The sequence below is a fragment of the Furipterus horrens genome, unplaced genomic scaffold, assembly GCF_987537825.1.
Source record: "Furipterus horrens unplaced genomic scaffold, mFurHor1.1.pri manual_scaffold_2, whole genome shotgun sequence".
In the NCBI taxonomy this organism is placed as follows: domain Eukaryota; kingdom Metazoa; phylum Chordata; class Mammalia; order Chiroptera; family Furipteridae; genus Furipterus; species Furipterus horrens.
This window is the reverse complement of record NW_028327172.1, coordinates 209,722,089-209,741,340: the sequence shown is the minus strand read 5'-3', so window position 1 is coordinate 209,741,340 and position 19,252 is coordinate 209,722,089. Positions and strand designations below refer to the sequence as shown.

Here is a 19,252-nt window from a genome sequence, read left to right as displayed (position 1 = left end):
GGGTCCCTCCTCACTTCCACCTCCTTCCATGTAGATTAACCTCTTTTTGTCTTTCCAAGGCAACCTGCTACTGTAAGAGTCACATAATAAGTGAATGTTTACAAAGAAAAGGACCCTCCCCACCCTGAAGCCCTGAGAGAGATATATTGTTCTTATTTTATAGATTCGTTGGGTGGGGCTGATACCCACCTTGGACACCCATTCTGTCCCACTTTGCTGCCTCTGAAAGGAACTTCCACTGATCTTCTCCTATATTTATTGGCAAGGGAGGAAAATAGTTCTTTCAGTGCAGAAGGGGAAGGTCCTGATTTTCACACTCCAGATGACAAGCCTTCTTCACGTCCCACTGGAGAGAAATTGAGCCCCAAAGGAACCACCCCCCTTGCCTTGACCAAAGAGCATTGAAACAGGATTTCACATTATGTAACTGGAGGTGGGAGGCAGCCATTTCCCTTGTACAGCTAAGGCGCTTATTTCCCAAACGAGGAAACTTCATTATTAAATGTGCTCAATAAAACCTATAGGTTTCCTTCAGCAGACAACAAAGAGAGAAGCAGCTGAAAATTGGTGTGCGAGTTTCTTTGCTGCCTGTTTCCTGGCCCTTGTGGTTTAGGAGATTACACGCAGCTTCTGCCCCCCGGGGCAAGAACGGTATCAAAGGATCCTCGAACCAGGGCAGTGTGATCCTGGTGACTTCAGAGCCTCAGTTCTGAATTTTCTGGCTTCTGTGGGCTTACCTCAAATCCTCAATGTTCCTCCAGGTGCTTAATTATACTTAGGAGGTAGAATTCTATTTGAAGCCCCAGCCATCAAGCCATCAGCTCCTGGGGTTGTCATTTTAAGCTTCTTATTTCTAATGACTTGGGTCTTTACCCAAGATGTGTTTTTACTCAAGTTAAAGGGATTTCAGTCTTATAAGCAGTCATTTATATACACAAAAAGAAGAGTGTTTTGTTCATGGAAATAAACACACCTGAATAGATCTAAAGCCTTCATGTAAATAATTCACAAATTATTATTACAAAGGGATTTGTAATGATTCCTATTTGTAAGAGCTTCTGCAGCCAAAGTCACTCTGTTGGGCAGAATATACAAAGTGTTTTTGGAGCAAGACTGTGCTGAGCACCAATCTGGACCATGGTGTAGAGAGACTCTGAACCACGGTGTGGTGAGAATCTGAACCATGGAATGGTGAGAACCACCACATGGACTGGAGATTGATTCAGGGGAGCCCAAACCAAGTAGAACTGGCGGGCCACATACCCATTTTACAAATGTCGAAGCTGAGGTCTTTGAATCTTCCTAAGGTCACCAGAGCTCTTCCATGGGAACTGAGCCTCATTTCCCAGCTCACTCTGTAAAACCTGAGATTTAACATCTGAAGGCCATGAAGTTGCAATGCCTTCCAGTAAGTATTACCATATTCAAAATCATTTGCATACTTCCAGAAGGGTCTTGGCAAAGGGGAGAAGCAGTCCCCTCTCTTGCCAGAAAAAGGCCCTTTAAGAATCCACTAAAGACCTTACAGCCAAGAGCAAACAAACCAAATAAATGGCCTCTGGTGGCTTAGCCAGTATAGGGCTGACACCCCGGGAAAGAGCTGGGTGGGTTTGGCTTTAAGCCCACTGAACTGGTAGGTTGACATCTGTATATGCTGAAGGCAGAAGGTGGGGGTCAAGAGGTCCTCCAAGGAAAGAGATGTGACAGTCTCACCTGAGCTCCTCCAAAGCCATCAGTTTATCTTCAGTCTGCCCAAAATGTCTCTACGAAAAATGCTCATCTCATACTCTCACAACCTCTTTCATGGCCCTCCACATGCCCCACCCTCCTTGCCTTCAAGATACTGGCTAGGGTTTCAGAGTTCTGAAGCAGATGTCCTAGGCTAGAGTGGTGGCTTTGTTACTGGGCTGGGGGTCATTGGGTCTGTTACCTAACTTCTCTGTGCTGCAATTGCTGCACTGGTCAAATGCAAATAATTGGAGGATCTACCTAACTGGGTTCATAATGTCAATAATTATTGAATGCATTTAAAGAGCTTAAATACCTACTAAGTGCTCAATAATGTTAGCTATAATCAGGGTGACCCCTACGAATAGTCAACCATATGGTTCGACCTGTTATTAAAGTTCTCAGCCTCCCTGAGTCCTCGTCTTTTCTTTTCTTGGTGTAGCTCAAGCATCACCTGCTCCTAGAAGCCTTCTGTGATGCCCAGGCTGAGTTCATACCTTTGTACAGTCATGTGTTCACTTACTCAACAGCAGAGTACTGAGCACCACAACCACGTGTCGAGCCCTGGGAATTAACATTGAGTAAGGTTGCTACAGTCCTTCCTTCAAAGAGATTAAAACCAGAAAGAGAAGACAGTCAACCAAGGATTGACCATCAATGGACTCAGAGCCTCTCTAGGCACACAGAGGGTGCTGTGAAAAGACACTTGAAAATGGGATCGGGAAGGAGAACAGGAGTTGAGGGCTGGAAAATCTCAGAACAAGAAACCTTTACTCAAAGCCTGCAGAATGAGTAGGCATTGGTCAGATAAAAAAAGTAAAATGACTTTTCCATAAACATCTAGACTTTTCTGTGCAGGAGTGGGAGAGCCTGGGAAAGAGAAGAACATCGGGTGTGGCTATAGAAAGAGGCTGTGGTGAGGAGCAGTTAAAGACCACAAGTAGCAGAAGGCCGGTAAGTCACTCAGAGGAGTCCTGGCAAAATTTTAGGAGGCACTTGCTCTGGCTGATTTGGCTCAGTGGATTGAGCGTCGGCCTGCGAGCTAAGTGTCGCTGGTTCGATCTTCCAGTCAGGGCACATCAGAGAAGGAAAACTCTGATTCCAAAAAACCTCCGCTGCCTTGCGGCATACCTCTTCAGGGGAAAGGCTAAGGGAGTAAACCCCGACAGAAAATCCGGAGCCGGAGTCCCTAAGGCGGTTTGACGTTGTAGTCAACACCAGCAACTCCTGCGGCGCACCTGAAGCCAAGCTGTATTGACTCCGTCTTTCCCTTGGACCCTTCAGCTGCGAAGAGAGGGGGGGTCTGCTGCATGGGCAACAGCAGACCCTCCATATCACCCTGCCCAGGCTCTGTAGCTTCAGCTTCACTGGAGAGGACACTCCAGCGTCATCGCAAGATGTCGATTCAACACGGGAGGAGACAGATACTGTGTCACTCCCGAGTCGGACTGCACAGCCATTCTCGGCGGTGCAGATAGACTCTTAAGAAGCTACACCATCGTCTCTCGAGACGGACGGCTGCCGACGACGACTTGCTCTCAGGGCCATACAAGCACAAGACTGCCCCTGAGAGCAAATGTCTCCTTCATATCTGCCCCTGGGCAACTTGCTCACCTCCCTCTAGTCCTACCCCTATTTGGGCTTTATCCTGAGGCCAATAGGAAGCCCTTGAAGGGCTGTTAAAAGCAGGGAGACACCTCCCTAGCAGCATTTTAGATCCTCACATCGGCTCAGCATGGCTAATGGATTGGAGGAAAGCAAGGGAAAGCTGGAAAACTGGGGTAGTTATTCAAGCAGTGGGGGTTCCTCATACAGGTCCCCAAAACACACTGGCTTTCTCTCTAGCATATCACTATGATACAGATGTCTAATCGCTCTTTTATTTGTTTATTTTCCACTGGACTCTGAGACCCTTGAGAATAGGGACCTAGAAGTCTCTATCCTGCTGCCCTAACCTCCAGGTCAGTACTGTCCTTAGTACAGACAGTAAGGAGTAACTGTTATTATAGTACGTGGTAACTGTTATTACTATGACTATTTCTATTGATACTTGTTGGAAGCCAGATACACAAATGGTATTACTATAATAGCACGTGGTAAATTGATTCCATGGAATACTAATGTTCCAAGAAATGTTAAGCACTGTCTTGGCATTTGGGGGAGGCCTATATTCAAAGAAGTCTGGGAAACATTTGATTAAGAACATTAAATGGGTTTACTATACGTGCATAGATTTCCAAACTCTCTCTGCTGAGAGGACTTAAAAGCAGGTCTGACACCCCAGTAGCAATGAGCATACCCATCACCCAGATCCTCCAATAGAAGGAACCGGGGCTCCTTGCAAAAACAACTAATTCTAAAGCTGGGGCAGCAAATCCGTAAGATGAGCCTGGGTACCTTGTGGTGTCAGAAAGCAGGGAAGTGCACACACGCACAGATGCCAATTAAAAGCACTTCCAATGGCCAACGGTAGGAAAAGATAAAAAACATAGTTTTGTAGTGACTGTGTATGGTGCTGGGTGGGTACCAGAAATATCGGGGGCAGGGGACACTTTGTCAAGTATATGACTGTCTAACCACTGTGCCGTACATTTGAAACTATACAAAAGTAATATTGAATGTAAAACTGTAATTGAAACAAATAAAAAATCTCAGGACACTGCAGTATATTTTATATATTAAACTTGCAGTTTTTTTCAATACTGTTAATGATCCAACCTCTCTTAAATTTTATGGAGGCAGTTAAAATAGAATATTACTCATTAAAATAAATAATAATTTTGAAAAAAGAAAAATAAAATAGTTTTGGATTATAACCCAAAATATAAAAAAAATATTGTGAATCCATACTGATATAAATGAATGGTTGAGTAAATAAGTAGGAGAGAAGAGATAAATCTCCCATGCAGAAGGATTACAAATCATTTATGTAGATAAATGCTTGCAGAAGGCGGAATTTAACTTTCCATCCCTGAAGCATGGGCTATGCCTAGTGCTTTCTTTGCAAAGAATATGGTACAGAAAGAAGAAAAAATAAAGAGTAATTTTATGGTGGAGAAACTGGACCAATCAATGTTAGTTCAGCCAGGTGATCAAGCTTAACAACATCACTTATAAACCATTGATCCGATGTGATGAGCATAGCACTCTAGATCTGTGGTCTTTCTCCCAAAGAACAGTAGCACCTGTCTTCCATCAGAAAAACAAGAGACGTACCAAAATTGAGGGGCATTCTGCCAAGGACCTGACCAGTACTCCTCAAAACTGTCAAGGTCAGTCTGAGAGACTGTCCCAGCCAAGAGAAGCCCAAGGAGACATGGAGACTCAATCTAATCTGGAATCTTGGCTGGAAGCCTGGGAACATTACAAAAAAACTGAAGAAATCTGGACCAAGCATGGACTTCAGCTAATAATAATTCATTAAGACTGGATTATTAGTGGTGACAAATGAATCACTAACATAAGAACTTAACAACAGAGTACACAGGAATTTTCTGGGCTATCTTTGACACTTTTATGTATATCTAAAAGTATTCTAAAAAATTTTTAAGTCTGTTTAAAAAATTAAATGGTGTATTTATTTTCTGACTTCTCAGATACTCTAATAGGCTGAGAGATGGTATAGATCTTTCCAAATTAATATGACTAAGGAACTGAATAACGTTATATTCTCTTGGACCCTAGTGTTCTGTAGAATAGTTAGGAATAGTAATAATAATAAAAAGAAAAACAACTAAGTTTTTTAGAGAGGCTCTGAGCATTGTGGTTAGTAATGTAGTCCTGTGAGCCAGACTACCTGTTCATGCAATAGTATCAGCACTTAAAAGCTGTACACTCTTAGGCAATTTCATGCAATTATGCCTCTGTTTCCTTAGCTGTAAAATGGGATTAATAACGTTACATCTCTCACAGGATTATTGTGAGAATTCGTTATGTTTATAGAGATGGTTGTGTGGTCAGTACATAGTAAGTTGCTCAAGATATTACCTTCATTGTGACTTCTTGGGGGTTTTCTATATGTCATTTCTCTGCAGAACAAATACTATTACATAAGGTAGTAACCAGCTACCTTAGAGAGAAATAAAGGAGTAACTTGCCCCCGGTCAGAGCTAGAGAACTACAGACTCAGGCTCATTTGGGAGAAAGTTCAAGGCTGAAAGACAAAACTTAGGATTTTGAAAGAAGCAGCAGGACCCTTCATGCCATGATTTGGAGAAAGGGAGAACATGGCAAGAAGTGAGAAAGAGAAACTAAAAACATGAGGACCAACTAATCTTGGTCTACTCTACAATTTTACAAACACATTCCTGGTTATTAATTACCATCTCTCAGAAGGTCTTCACAGACAGACCACCTCTGCTACAGCCGTAAACACTCCAATCTTCCCCTCCCAACACCAGTGCCTCATGGACCTTTCTCTGCCTTACGTTCTCTGTAAGGACAGAACTTGGCCCTGAATGTCCAGTTCCCCCAAGAACACGGAAGACTTCCCGTACATTTTACCTCCCCTGCCTCTGGCCTGGGAAGCTGGACACTGTCATTTGCAGTCACTTCCAATCAAGCGACAGAGATCCTGCCTAAGACTGAGGTGGTCCTCTGACAGCCAAGTGCACAATGAGGAAAAAAGAAAGAAATTCAATACAAAAGCTATCTAATATGAGTGATTAAATCCTATAAAAGGCCAGAAAAGAGCCAGAAATGGAAACTCCCCCACACTCAACATGGTGCCTGTAGCACTTGCCGGCCTCAAACAGACACACAGTAACCTAAGGTCCTAGCGTGAGCTGTGTGCTCATTGGGAATGGGCCTCTTCTCTGAAGCCAGGGAAGAGCCACCCCTAGACTGAACTTAAGCGCACAGCTTCCTCTGCCATGACAAGCAAATACTCGTCAAGCCCGTCATCTATAAACATCGAGGGGGAGGGAGCAAATGGAAAATTCTCTCCACTGGCTGCTTCCCCTTCCTTTCCTCCTCCTCTTTCCTTTCCTTCCGGAACGCGGGTTCCTGCCAGCCTGTAGGCTTTGCCCTGGTTTTGTACGCATGTCGATCTGCTCCCTAACACCTACCAAGGATTTACAATGAAACAAAACAGGGATCAAAACCAAAGCAAAAACTTAGGAAATAGTGTTTCTGGGTTTTTGAGTCTTCCCAACATCTTATACTTGTGCCTCCACAAGCCTTCTGAACACTACAGTCTATACCCCTTGCTTCACACTCAGGATAGAGGCGGGGTTGTCTGATCCAACACAGGGTGCTCCGTTCAAACTGAATTTCAGACGAACTAAGAATAATTTGTGATAGAAGTAGGTCTCGTGCAATATTTGATACATACTTAAACAAAAAAAAAAAATGTTTGGTGTTTATCTGAAATCCCAGTTTAATTGGGCATCCTGTGGTTTTATTTGTGGGATCTGTTTTTTGTCTTATTTTTCAGTAGATCGATTTCTTCAAATGGTATCATGCACGGATGCCCAGTATATGAATAAATTAAGAGGAAAAGACTGAGGTCCAGAAGGGGATAGTGACTGGCCTATTGGGCGTCCAAAACAGACAGACAATGCTCAGAGGTGAATGCAGATGCCCAGGACCCACAGCACGTGTTTCTCTACCATCAGGAAAAGTTATTAAAAAAAAAAAATTTGAAATGGGCAAAAAAAATTCAAGAATTGCCTGCCCATCTGGGTTATCTCACTTTATATTGTTGTGAACTCTTCTCCAGCCCTGTAAATTGTAGAAACGGTAATAATGTAGAGGACTTTTATATCAGGTGTGTGAGGTTATTGCTCTTTGGACAGACCAGCTTCTGTATCTATTTATAAACTTATTTCAGCATTCCTTTAGTCATATTATAAGATTGCTTATTTTACATTTTATTAAAAATATACTTTGGACCTAGCTGCTGTGGCTCAGTGGATTGAGCATCGGCCTGCGAACCAAGTGTCGCTGGTTCGATCCCCAGTCAGGGCACATGACTAGGTTGCACGTCTGGTCCCCAGTTGAGGGCATGAGTGAGAGGCAACCACACAGTGATGTTTCTCTCCTTCTCTTTCTCCTTTCCCCTCTCTCTACAAATAAATAAACAAATAAACAAACAAATAAATAAATAAAAAAATTTTAAAAGACTTAAAAACATGAATTTCTTTTAAAAAAATATATATACATATTTTGGCAGTTTGTCACTTTTTGTGGACAGGGGGCATAAAAGGACGTTTAAGTGGAGGCTGTGCCCAAGTAGTTGTGGTGGGCAGGATTAGACAGTCATGAAATGGAAAGGGACAGACACATTTCTACAATGTAAATCTAATCGTGGCACTCCCTGTGGAAAACCCAGCCCAGACTTCGCATGCATGACCCTGAGGACAAATCAAAACTCCCCATCTTGGGGACAGTACTCCTTGTCCACCCAGGACTTTGCACATTTTGGAAACCCTCTCCCACCCCCCTCCCAGGGGTGCACTCCAGTTCCGCCTTCTGCTCTCAGACTGCTGTAGACGGATGCCCATCCTATGGGCTCCCACGAGCCCCTTGGGCTTCACAAACCATAGCACTTTCCTCATTGCATTGCAATTACTGCTTAATTGTCTGTGGCCTGCATTAGACTGCACTTTGTGAGGGCAGGGACCAAAACTCGCTTTCATTTGTTTACTTGTGCATCCCCAACTTCAAGCAGAGGGAGTTGGCTCACAGGGAGGCCCCCCCTAAAAATGTGTTGAACGAATAAATGAAACTGAACACATAACAGGATCTCTATATGCATAGGAGAGGGAAGCTAAGGGAATAAGAAATACAGGAAGGAAGGCAAGCAGTCTCATACGAGCTGTGATTTCTTAGAAAGCCCCTTTCCTGGACAAGTCACAGGGCCACTTCCCTCCCCCAGGTACTGATTCACGCTCTGCCAGTGATTTCCTCCCATCTACCTCCACAGATCTAATTATATTATCCAAGAGCACAGCACGGTAATTGTCATCACTCTTCAGATGAAATTGAATTATAAAATTGGACAGGTCCTCCTAAGATCTCACTATGTTTTATCGTCTTTCTAAAAATAAAAATAAAAAAACACAGAAACAAACAGAACTTCTCTATTTAAAAAAGAAGAGGGAAAATATATATATATTTTTTGAATCCCACCTATCCACAATCTGGGAAAGAAAACAAAAACAAAAACATCCATTAAGAAAAGGTGCTTCCGGGAACAAGGCAGACTCCCAAATCCTTCCTAATGCATTACCCGACCACTACCTTCAATTAACAATGAAAAACTCCAGGAGAATTCCAGGGTCCTGAAACTCCTCTCATTCCCCCAAGGCAACCTGATTTCCAGCCCTCTCTCCAAAGTGCGCTCACTCGGAGGCTGTAGTTTCCATTTGCAGAAGCCAGTCCCTTTATAGCACACGCAGGTGAATTAGCTAGATGGTGTTTACTGCGGAGCTGGGTCTCAGCTCGCCGTGAGGATGGTGCTTACCTACCGCTCCCCGCACCACCCCATGCCTCTCCGCTGTGGTACAAGCCGATTCCTCCTCGTGGAGAAAGTGGGCTGAGATCAAGAGCTGCAGGCTCTGTCCCACCTCTACTTCTCTTCTGACCAGGCCTCGCTGGCCACAGAGGGACAGCAGCCACTCCTAACAGCCTGTGGTTCCTTTGTCTTCCACCACTCTTGTTTCTTGTCCCCCATAAGAATGTACAAAACCTTCTGGAAAAAGAAATTCCAGAGAAAGAGGTTCAGGCCAGGCTGGAGTCAGGATGGGGGTATAAGCCTTTCTGAGGGAGACGTCAGGGGTGTGCCCCTCTGTGGGTGGGCCCAAGGCTGGAGTTTGGGTGACAAGGATTGAGGTGGGTGCATGCCCCGTGACTCATCTTGCTGGAGAGCCACATCCCACTAGGACTCTGATGTCCACCTTTCAGGAAACAATTTCAATCTGCTTGAAGAGACACATGCAGGTATAAAAAGAATTCTAGACAAGAGCAAGAGTAAAAATAGGCTGGCGGCTTACCCCCACACCCAGCCCTGTGCTAAATGCTTTATACGCATCTCTTATCTGCTCTTTGCCAGGCTTATGTGGCGGTAACTATTTCCAATCTCATTTGAGAAATGAAGAAAATGACTCTTGACGGTGCTGAGAAACCCTCACAAGGTCTGCGTAACAAGATGGTGGTGGCAACAGAATTTAAACAAATCAAATGTCAGGGCCCAAACTTGTTGGAAAATTAGGTGCTGGGGTTTTCATTTCTGCTATCTCACCTGTCTCTCTACAATACCCTGAAGTACTTGATTCCATCACACACACACACACAAAAATAAAGAATGTAAGGAACTTGTCCTAGGCCACAGGGCTGGGGAATGAGGGGGCGGCTTGGATGATGGATCTGACTGTGGGCAGCCGCCCATGGAACCGCAATGGGCATGATGGGGAAGGGTGGGTACCAACTCTGGGACTTGTGGAAGAGGCTCTGAGTGCCAGCATTAGCTCCTGACCACCAGGGGCATTGACTTCAGGCCATGGTTATTAAGAGAAGGAGCCTCTAGGCTGAACATGAAATAGAGCCCATCTCTGTACACATTTCCCCGAGATTTCACTGAGTCTAGGACAGTCATCAGACTCAGGGGTCCCCTTACAACTGGCTCTGAGAACACATATGTTCTGCATCTCATTGCTTAAAGGAAAGAGTTTATAGAGCTGCTGTCATAGGAAGATTGTTCAAAGCAGCCATGATGCCCTCTATGGACCTTCCCTGTTGGCCTGATGTATCAGGGGAGCAGGAGTTATCTGTGCATTGGAAAATAGGGCAAATGTCACTTTGGTTTGATTTAGAAAACACTGACCCCATTTTGTTGGTCCCTTCCACTGTTTATTTGTCTCTTATCTCCTTTTTAGTTTCTTTCTTAATTCTTATGGATTGATTTGAGAATGAGAGAGAAACATCATCAATCTGTGTTCCACCTAGTTAAGCATTCATTGGTTGACTCCTGTATGTGCCCTGACCTGATCAAACCTACAACCTTGGCACATCAGAAGGATACTCTAACCAGCTGAGCTACGTGACCAGGGCCTCTTTTCAGTTTAAAAGTCCCCAAGCTTACATCATTGATTCAAATGACTGGATTCAGCAATATCTTGGGAATCAGGTAAATATTACTGCTCTTAGTAATGTAGGAGGATGCTGGCTTTCCCTGAAAGCTGAAACATTAGAAACACTTTGTAAGAGTATATGTTTGGGAGAGGAGAGTAAATACAAATGTATATCACTTAGGAAAAATGGTCAGAGTTCAAATTATGAAGGATGGTTTGACTTTGGAACAAAGTTTGTTCTTATTTTAAAATTAAATCAAAGCAGCACACATGTCATTAGAAACATGAATCCACCAAATTCTTAACCATTGAAGAGAAAGAAACTTCATCTCTCTCAGCTTCACATGTAATCAACAATTTTCGGCCACGTAAACACAAGAAATACAACAAAAGGAATAAGAATGAGCTAGTGTACGAAAATCCGAATTTGAGCTCTATGCTTACTTCTTTTCTTTTTGCTGCCTAACCACCCTGCATCTTGATTTCCTCATCTGTAAAATAAAACTAATCATACTTATTTTAGATTTGTTCATGTCCTCAATGAAGTAAAGAGAACGATTAATTTAGCACCGTTCTTAGCACACCATTGATATAGGTTTATTGAGATCGACTATAAATACACATCTGCTCCTTTATTGTTTTAGTTATACAATACAAGCAGTGGTGGGTCCTCAGTGAAGTGTGTGCCCAACAAGGGAAGGGCGATTCTAAAGCAGGAATACGAAGTTCAGATGACTACACTCGTCTTGCAAGTAGAGTACAGGCCCAGGATGCCAAGCACAGCAGAGGCGGGCGATAGGAATGACCGAGGACTGTGGCGCCCACGGACGGTTCCAGTGGAAGGAGGGCCACCTCTACTCAGCTCCGGGCAATGGTGGCCACATGGCAGGAAAGCCAGGTATTGGTGAGCTTTCACGGTTTGTTATTTGATTTTGTTTGTTGTTTACTTCACTTTCTTTATCCTTTTGTTTTGTTTTGTTTAGACACAATCAAACCAGATTATTAGTCAGCGTGGGCTATCCTCACATAATACCATACGCTGGGTTGATTAGCAGAAGTTCATTTTCTCAGACTTCTGAAAACTGGAAGTCCAAGGTCAGCGTACCAAGATGGTCTGGTTCTGGTGACAGCCCTCTTCCTGGCTTGCAGGTGGCTGCTTTCTCCCTGTGTCCTCACAGGTGAGAGAGGACCATTCTGGTGTTTCTTCTATAAGAACACGAATCCTGTCATGAGGGCCCCACCCACATGACCTCATCTAACCGTAATTACCTCCCAAAGGCCTCATCTCTAAATACCATCAGATTGGGAGTTAGAACTTCAGTGTATGAACTGGGGAGGGCGGGGGCAAAAAGTTTATACCACTGTACTCAAATATTTTAAATGCTGAGTAGGCCCACAAAACTCACTCTCTCTCAGTAAGTGTTTCTCTGGTTCAAAACCATTGGTTTGTGATCAGATAAATCCTCCCTACCAAGCTTCACCTATTTTATCACTTTAAAATCACAACACACACAGTCACATTCATACTTACTTTAGAAGATCTGTCAAATGCTTATGCAGGGGGTCACCTTCTCCTGGGCAGGGAGCGAGGGATGGGAAAAATGTCCAGAGTTATGAGCAGCTTGCCTGGTTGGAGTGGAGAGGAAATCCAGGGTGTGGTGAGGGATGAGAGGGGGCTGCTGGGTACAGAGAGGGTTGACGTTTGTGATCAATTTGATTCAAGCCAATTCAAGAGAAAATTGAGAAGCCCTGACTGGTTCTCAGGAGAGAAACGCTATGGTAGCAGTTATAGCAACAAAAGATGATCCCTCTGACTGCATGGAGAACCGGCCAGAGTATGACAAGCTCGCAGAGAGAAGAGGCAGGTGGAGCCTCATGCCACACGAATTCTTACGACTATGCTGTGGGAAGATTTTGCTCAGTGGCTGCGTTTATGCTGATTTCTGGTGTGGGAATTGTCTTCCTCCTGCTCACACACTCTCTTCTCTGCCATGGTGAAGAGTCACAACCCCCATGAAGCTTTCAGGATGGTTTTAATTGATATCATTCCACCCTTCAAACACTGACCATGTGATTGGCTTTATATAGTAACCCTCACTGTAACCCTGTGTGGGAGGGAGAACTATCATCCACATTTGCCTGGATTAAAAAAAATGAGTCTTCACGAAGAAAAGCAACTTTCTAAACATCTCCCAGCTACACAATGACCTAGCTGCGACTTGGATCCAATCTGTCTAATTTCAGTTCCTCAGAAGCCAGTTAATACCCTATTTGCCCAGATTAGTCCCTCTGCATCTCTGGCTCAAAAAGAACATTGCTCCTACCTCTGTAGCTCTGTAGGAGCACTTACTGCATACAATAAGTACCTGAATATCCATCTCTCTCTCTCTCTCTCTCTCTCTCTCTCTCTCTCTCTCTCTCTCTCTCTCTCTCTCTCTCTCTCTCTCTCTCTCTCTCTCTTCCCCTCTCTCCCCATGAGGCTGTGATCTCCTTGAGGACAAAGACCAGGGTCCTTCATCTCTGTGTCTCCCATAGCTCAGTGTCTGGCCCACAATGGGCAGGCAAAACATGGCAGATGAGTGTATGAATGAATGTCCCTCGGGCTTGTCTGAGTTCAGTGTGGGGGCAACTGAAGGCTGACCCTCTGGGAAGCTCCCCTGCCTTTAAAGGAGGGGACTGTCTTAGGGGTGATTCTGTTTCCACATATCTGAAAACTCTTCCTGCAGGACATCACTAGGACTCAGGAGGAAAAACTGATAAGTCTGGAATCTGAACTCTGGGTCCTCAAGGCCATGGAATACCTGCAAGAATCTTGCACAGATTTTGGAAATTATAGCAGTTTGGTGTTGCAGGGAAGTGATCCCGGCTCCTTCTGTTACCAGGTTTGTCACTAAGGGTGAGCTACTCACCCTCTCCTTGTCCCCACTTTCTCATGCACGTAATAGTGCTAATGACAGATCCCATCTCAGCATTGTTTTGAAGATTAAATGAGTTAATATATGAAAAGTATACTTAACAAAATACTATATACCTGTTAGCTATGATTAATATTATTCTATTTCAAATCTCCTTGGTAGAAAGAACCACAGACTGGGAGTTAAGAAAACTGCTTATGGGCCTGGATCAGTCCCATTTGGGGGCTACATTCGTAAGTCTCTCTTACATGAGGCTGTGGCCCTGTTTTAAATTATTTCCCCTGAAATATAAGCCTAAAATGTATGTCATTTCATCATCCCATCTGTAGAATGGGTTGTAAATTCCTGTCTGGAGTACTTCACAGGGTTATAACAGAATGTGATTGTGCCTTAAAAAATGTTAACAGTTATGATCTCAGTAGTAGTATATTCTCAAGTAAAATATTTCAAGAGCCATATGGCCTTAATTAATCATGGATAATAGCCAAAGCATCCTTCTAAACAGGAATAACGCTGGATGCTCAACATAGCCTGTATACCAGGGAGAATCGGTGTGTCTGAAACAGGACCGTGCCTTCTGCAAGGATGGGAAGCACTCTTTCACTCACTCCTTCCCTGTTTCATACGCCTCCTTCTTCTTCCTTTCTACCGTGCCAGCCTCCTCTAGAATAAATTTCCCTGAGGAACAGTAGCTATTGGTGAATCACAAAAGATTATTGGATTCTTATAGCTAATGAGCTGTTTCATTTGCTCCGCTGCAGAAAACCCTGCAGATCTTCATCCTCCTGCTCATGGCCAAGTGAGCTATAGGGAAACCCAACCCTGCCCTATTGGTGTCAGTGCTGTGTCTGTAGACACCATGATGGCGGAAAACTGAGACAGAGATCAGTTTCTTCTTTTCCCACATCCAGTCTTGACTCACCTGTGTCCTTCCTAGTCATCATTTATCTGTCAGCCCTGCACATGAGAAACTGTCAAAGCTTTTCATATATGGCAAAAAAACCCTGAAGTCTGCTTAGAAGTGTATCTCTTGCCAATGGGGAACTTCCCTCCTGTATTTAAATATTTAAGTTCACCTACAAAGGTGAAGGCAGGCTTTCTCCAAAGCATTTTATCTTCTCCCAATTCCATATGGCAAGGGAGTTTCTAATGCTTACAAAAAATACTACAGAAGAACAGATATCTTTAAACAATCAGTGTGGTTTCTATAATCATTAAAAAAGATAAAGAAAGAAAAAGAGGAAGAAGAAGGAGAAAAGAGAAGAGGGAGGGAAGGAAGGAAGGAAGGAAGGAAAAACAAAAAACAAAAAAGCCCTCAACAACCTACAGTTAGCAGACATCTCTTTCTTTAGATATGCCCCTCTGGAAAACTCCGGAATCTTTAATTACAGCAAAATGCCAGCAGAAACTTCTCTTTGTCTCTGGATCTCAAATGCGACTCTGGAAAGAGCTCCCCAAGAGGACGATATATATAATTTTATTAGTTTCAGTAAGACACAGACATGGCTGTTCAGCAAAGATTTTTATAAGAGGCAGAGAGCAGGTAGCTAGCAAGAAAGCCTAGAGACAAACAGAGCTGCAGGCGAATTTTATTAATGACCAGTGGAGCCTGGAAGCCTGAAAGTTTGGTTTGGTCACTTCTTTTGATGTTGTTATAATTTGTGTCCAGAGAAGGAAAGTGTGATGTGATTATGAATGCTTTACTTTTCCGTATCCCTTAAAACTGCTTAATTGCTGCTGATAACAGAACTTTCAAAGGAGAGACTTAAGAGGCTCTTTGGATGTAGCCAATTTTATGCCACAAGTGGGGGGGGGGGAGTCCACAGAAGCCCAACGAAATAAAGGGTGTCGTTATTTAGGGGGTCTTACCAGTGAGGTTAGTAATGAAATGAAAACCTGCATAGGTTCTGCTAGCTCAGGGCAGGTGGGCTCTCTCCCCCGTTTACTAGCAAATTCTGTGAAGTATCAGAACAGCGTCTTTTCCAGATCTGTATTCTACACACTTAACACCGCAGCAAATGCGTGCGGCCTTGCACAGAGTGGGACTGTCACTAGGAGGGGGCCTACCTAGGACGACTATATTGAGAAATCCCTTTTTGCATCTTGTGGCCCTGTTTTTAGTTCATAGACTATAAGCCTACTATGTGCATCACTTCCAGAGCAGGGTTTTAAGAAGCGGATGCGTTTCTTTTTCTCTCTTCCCTTTTCCTACTTTCTCAGGCTGAAGTAAGATATCACTCAGACACGAGACGATGTCAGAGCCCCCTATGGAAGGGCCTTGGGTCCCTGAATCAGGACAGAGAGACAATCACTCCCTGTCCAGAAACAGCTATACTGACCCACATACGACATAGCAGACACGGACATTGCATGAAGGGTTAATTCAGCTCATATAATAAACACATGTAAAGCACAGCTGTTTGACAAATAGACATTAAGGGCCTTCGCAAAAAGCTGTCTTAAGAACAAGAGGAGAAAGTTGCGGTAAGGGCTCAAGCTCTCTTTGACACGGAGAGGAGCAGAAGATCGGGCCAGCACAGGCTGAAATGACTATGCACTGTGACCTTGAACTCCCCACTTCACTTTTTAAGGTGGCTGCATCATCATCATCATCATCATCATCATCAGGACTATCAGTGAGTGGGTCTCTCTCCCTCGGAAGGGCTTTACAAAGATTCTTTGAACAAATGATTTTAATCAAGGTGAGCACCTCCGGGCACAGTGACTACAAGATCTATACCTAAAACCGTGTGGATTCTCCAGCTTTGGGAAATGATCTTAAACCTCTGCTGGCCGGTCCAAACGAGACTACATGGGGATTGCTGATAAACTGGTATTGATTTTCACAGACCACCCTTGTCAAAAGGATTTATTGGTGTGTCAATGTGTGTTGTCGTCAAGAGGATCACAGCACGGTGGCTTTGAAGGGTTTATATGAAATCTGTGGGCTTTAATACACTTGGAGGTAAATAACTAACCAGTACCGCACACATTGATTCTTGTCAGGTGCTCAATGCAATCTTTAGCCCACTAATTGTCAGTATTGACAAACAGTTCATGAACTAAATGAGCAGCTGGACATCCGCTCTGAGTGGAACGTTTCCAACTGGCATTTGCCTTGCCATTCTCAGCCTAATGTTCGCGGAGCAGCCTTGCAGGTAATCGGCTCCAGGGAGAAGCAAGTGCGTGGGAATTAATTCTTCCTGGCTGTCAGGTGCCACTCTGAGAAGGGAGGTGAGGGAGGGAGAGAGTGCGGTCACAGTGTACAAAGCTGGAACCCAGGCCCATGACCCAAGTACAATGATATTGTCACGGGGGTCCCCAAAAGTCCCCACAGCCCATGGTTTTGGGGTTGGGAGAGGGAGACAGTGTAGCTTTTCAGGTACTTTGCATATCTATGGCAGGCTGATAAAAGGGCAGATGACACTGTTTAAAGTACTTTGCATATCAATGACAAGGAGAGAGCTGCGCCTTTCCTAAAGGAGCCAGAAGGAAAGGAGAGAGCCCGAAGGAAAAAGGCGGCAGCCATTTGGGGCACTGGGCCACCTGGCTTGAAAGACTGCAGAGGGACCGCACCAGTCCACCATGAAGTGTGATGGGAAGAAAGGCTGCTGTCCATCATGAGGAGGAACATGTTGGAGCAGCAGTTTGGAGCAGCCGTGTGAGAAGCAGCGGCCATGCAGTCTGCAGTCAGGATCAGGCCATGTGGCTTTGGATAGTAAGAAAGCAGGCAGGCTGCTGCTGTGATGGTGCCCACTCCAGCTGACCCCAAAGCCACCTGGACTCCGCCCTGCATACCCGGACTCTATCTGGACTCTTGGAACCCAGGACATCTGGTGAAGACAGTCTCTTAGGACCTGTGCCTTTCCTGGACTTCACCATGATCCAGTGTAACACGGCACATGTTTTTCTGGACTGTTATATGAAAGCTGATGACATCATACCCCAGATCCTGAAGGAGAGAGCTGACAGATAAGGAGATGGGGAACTATTGGATTTGGGGTTGGCTAGAGCCCTTTGGGGAGCAAGGGAAGTGCTGGGTCTCGTGGGAGAACAGGGCTCCAAGCAGGAGTGCTCTCAGCCTCAGCTCCCCCCCCCCCGCCCCCCCAGGTTGGAATATTATAAATAAAGACCTGTTTTTCTTAACACTGATTGTTGGGTCTTATATCAAGGCACCACATGAATGAGCCCCCCTTTGCTTGGTAACATATCCCTCAAGGTACCTCTCAAATGCCTCTTCCTAGGATAAATCTTCCAAAATCACACCACACACAGGGTTCCTCCCACTTCAAACCCTGTACCCAGGCAATCAATCATACAATGTCTTTGTGGAACTTTTTCTACTTATCTATGTATAGTGAATGCATCTATTGTGTTACAACTAAATCTTAACCTTTCCATTGTACATGAGCTTTTAAAATTTGGGAGGAAGATACAGGATCTCATCATGAATCTCACTGAGGAGATTCTAAAGCTATTAATGATCTCCTTGGAAAAATTTACAATCAAAATTGAAAAAGGTTTTCAGGAGGGGTCACAGAAGGTCTAGGGAGTCCATGAACCCCCATAACAAACGTAATCAAACTCAGGTTCAAATTCCAGTCCACTACCTCCCAGACATCTGACCTCAAATAAGTTTCTTAACCTGTCACTCTACCCGTCCTTAATACAAGTACAATCAGTTACAGCCCAGGAAGTGTTCTAAAGATGAAGCAGGCTCATCCCTGGATGTGTTGTGCACAGAGTATCTATTCTAAAAAACCTTCTGTATCATTCAAGAATTGTGAGTTTATTTTTTCTTTTCTGATGCAAACACTTGTTGAGCACTAGTCAGGAGTCTGTTTGGAGACATCGCTCTGTCCCATCGTCGATCCATCCAAACCAAGAGCCCTGACCTTGTCATGGTGGCTCAGTTAATGCCTTTTAATAGATTGATTAACGTCCTTACCACTGAACAGCACAGTCTTTAAATCATTCTACTATATTATTTTAATGAAGCATCCAAATGTTGCTGCTGACTAAACTTTTTAATACGATATTATAAGCCTCCATTGTACATTCATTAAACTTGAATTAAATCTTTTAGCAAACGGGCATTTATCATACCATATTTTCTATAATGATTATCCAATCTATTAGTACTGTGGAATTGTACCATATTTTACATACCGTTTATCCATCCCATACAGATAAATCTTAAACATATAAATTTAACAGATTAACCATTTTACTTATATTATAAACAAACACACCACCGTAGACCTAGGTCTGCTGTATAGCATTTTGTTCTCTGTTGGGGAAGAGTGCTATGAAAATTCAGTGAAATACGGGTAAAAAGAGTGAAGCCAGTATAGGCACAGGTATACTTGATCTTTGATGGTGCTTTTTTAAACTTGGAAGATTGACACCAAGAACATTATATGCAGATTGGTGCAGCCACTGTGGAAAGTAGCATGGAGATAGCTATAAAATTAAAAATGGATCTGCCTTTTGACCCAGCAGTACCCCTTCTGGGAACATATCCAAAGGAATCAAAAA

General features: G+C 43.9%; 1 protein-coding gene across 8 annotated transcripts in view; it reads right to left on the bottom strand.

The window, feature by feature from the left end:
- Positions 1-19,252, bottom strand: part of LDB2 (LIM domain binding 2) — a 324,577-nt gene that overhangs the window by 231,954 nt on the left and 73,371 nt on the right. The gene's annotated exons all lie outside the window — the stretch shown is intronic.